The following is a 2,845-nucleotide window of genomic DNA, read 5'->3' on the forward strand; positions in this document are numbered from 1 at the left end:
AAATTAAAAAAAAACTGTCTAATCTATACCGCACTGCTGTAGCTAGGATCCAGCTTACGTGCCCCACAATTGCTGTTTTTTTTTTTAAAAAAGTCCAGATTTTAATTTATCCAAGATCTTTTAGCCAAACTATCCTTCATTGCAATCCCAACTACTGCAAATCTCTCAGCGTGGATGGTGTAATTGGAAAGCTCCAGATTTTACTGGATAAAAAAAAAAAAAAAAAAAAAGACGAAATTAATAACCAAAAAACCCATTAACTAAGTACCATTATCTTGTATGAACCGACTGAGAAAGAGAGTGGATGAACCCAAGGCGGCCGCTGTCGTCGTGGAAGGCCGGGGTTTTCGTTTTTCTTGGAACCCATGGAGGTAAACCTTTGCTTAAGATGTTTTTTGTTTTCAAACGGAATTATTGAGTACTAAAAGTACTTTTAAACCTGTTAAACGCAATCTCAAACATGTCATAATTAAGAATTAAAAGCGTTTGGTTAAGAGAAAGAAATGTTTAGTTAAGTATAGAACTTTCAAAGCTATACAGTTTACATCATATAACAAATATTATCCTATCTGTATATGATAAGAGTGTGTCATTGCTGTGTTGATAGGTTCATAGATCGATATACTTTTTTCACAGATGGTTGGTTAACAATTTTTATAGCAAATTTGCAGTAGTTGCCTAGTTTGGATTGCAGAGAAGCTAGGGTCTTAAAATCAAGAGATGAATGGTGGTGAGCCATGAGGAAACTCGAGGATGGTGAGATCTGAGACGACGAGAAAGCAGGCGATTGAGGAGAAGAAAAGCAACTCTCTGCATTCGCTAAAAAAATAATATTTAACCCTAAATATATAAGAAAGCACCAACAATGTAATTAATAAAATAAATACAAGAATCTTATTCTTATGGGAAGCAAGTAAACAGACGAACATATGATAAGTAGAATATTCGATCTATATATAATTACCTCCGCTCGGTATAATCGCAGGTCATCACATTGTTTACCATATACACACAAACTAGTACTCCATCTGTCACGACTCACATGGAAAACTTCGGTCAGTTCCAAAAATCTGCGGAGAGCAGTGCACAAGGAACAGAAATTTGTGTTGGGAGAAAGAACAAAACAAAAAGTTGTCTAATTTCTATGCCCCACCGCTGGCAGAGTGAGAGAGTTACTCATGGCAGTTTCCTTCCTGCAAGTCTCATCAATGAGCAGGTCCATGGAGCGGCAGGACGATCCACCGTCTTCCACAGCCTTCTTGGCCATAACAGCGAGCTCTTTCCCCTTCTTCCTCACTTCCTTCCCCATCTCTCCCTCCATCAACTCCCTCACCATTTTCTGCAACCCCTCCCACTTCACAAACCCTCTCACTGACCCATCAACGGTCTCAACCCTCATCCCCACCTCTATCTCCTCTGCCACCATTCTCGCATTCAAATGTTGCTCTGCCAGCATCGGCCATGCCAGGATTGGTACTCCAGCGCATATGCTCTCCAGAACGGAATTCCACCCACAGTGGCTTAGAAACCCCTGCACACACTCGTGCATCAAAATCTCCCTTTGGTCAACCCACTCTCTCACCACAATCCCCCTGTCTTTCACTCTCTCCTCAAACCCCTCTAAAACCTCCGACTCACTGATCTTTCTTCTCACCCACAAGAAATTCACATTGGATTTCTCCAACCCAGTTGCTATTTCTTTGAGTTGTGCAGGGGAAATATCCGCCTGAGACCCAAAGGCTACGTACAGAACAGAGCTCCCCTGCTCACGCTTCTTGTCCAGCCACTGCACCCATGATGGCTTACTGTGGGATTCCTTTGGCGGCTCAGCCAGGCAAAGAGGCCCCACGGACCAGGCCTTGGGTGAACACTCACGATTCCAATAGTCAACAAAAAAAGGCTCAAGCTCATGAAAACTGTTGAATATTACGCCGTAGCTATTCATTTCTGCCATTACAACATTCATAACGAACTCAATATCCAGACCCTTTGGGTCCGGCTCACTAAAATGCTGTTCGAAGTCATTTCTAGTGACTTTGACCCATGGAAAAGGATCCACTGTTATCAACTCGTCGTCTGACTCGGGTCCAACGAGAAGCCGACTCCGAACTACAGCCCAGCTCACAGCCCTGGAGTGATAGCTCATACCATGGAATGCGAACCGGGGGATGTTGAATTTGGAGGCAGACTCCAGGGTCCACCAGAGGAACCAATCAGAGACAATGAAGCTGACACGTGGAAGAGTCTCTATCGCTCGTTCGAAGGCGAGCTGCATGGGCTTGGTACCGTTAGCAAATGAATGGAACAGGGACATCGAGGGCAGTTTGTCAGTGCTCTCGATGCCGGCGGGGATGTCGTCAGCCACGTTTTGAGGGAAGGGAAGGTCGACAACGGAGGCAGAAGTCTGAGCAAGGGAGTGAGCGATGAATGGACGGTTGGCTGCGGTGGTGAAGACGGTGACGGCGTGGCCACGGCGGAGGAGGAGATGGGCTAGGTGGAGGATTGGGACGGTGTGGCCTTTGGACATGAAGGGAAAGAGAACCACATGGTGAGCTTGTGTTTCAGAGTTGGAACTCATTTTTCTTCTTCTTCTTTCTTCTTCTTTCTCTCTAGCTCTCTTTGTTTATCGTTAATGCTTTGGAAATACAAATTTATTCTGGCTCAGTAAACGCCCTCTCTCTCTCTCTCTCTCTCTCTCTCTATATATATATATATATATATATATATATATATGTGTGTGTGTGGCGATTTTTAATAATACAATAAAAAAATTAGTGTAAAGTACACTTAACCCCCTCAAACTACCATTCTAATGACAATCTATCCCTCAAACTATCAATTGCGA

At 43.6% G+C, this 2,845-nt stretch overlaps 1 pseudogene; it reads right to left on the reverse strand.

The window, feature by feature from the left end:
- Positions 1-871: 871 nt before the first annotated feature.
- On the reverse strand, positions 872-2,638 carry LOC132182896 (UDP-glycosyltransferase 90A1 pseudogene; annotated as a pseudogene).
- Between the last annotated feature and the right edge of the window lie 207 nt (positions 2,639-2,845).

Source organism: Corylus avellana, chromosome 5 (assembly GCF_965113065.1).
Source record: "Corylus avellana chromosome 5, dhCorAvel1.hap1.2, whole genome shotgun sequence".
In the NCBI taxonomy this organism is placed as follows: Eukaryota; Viridiplantae; Streptophyta; class Magnoliopsida; order Fagales; family Betulaceae; genus Corylus; species Corylus avellana.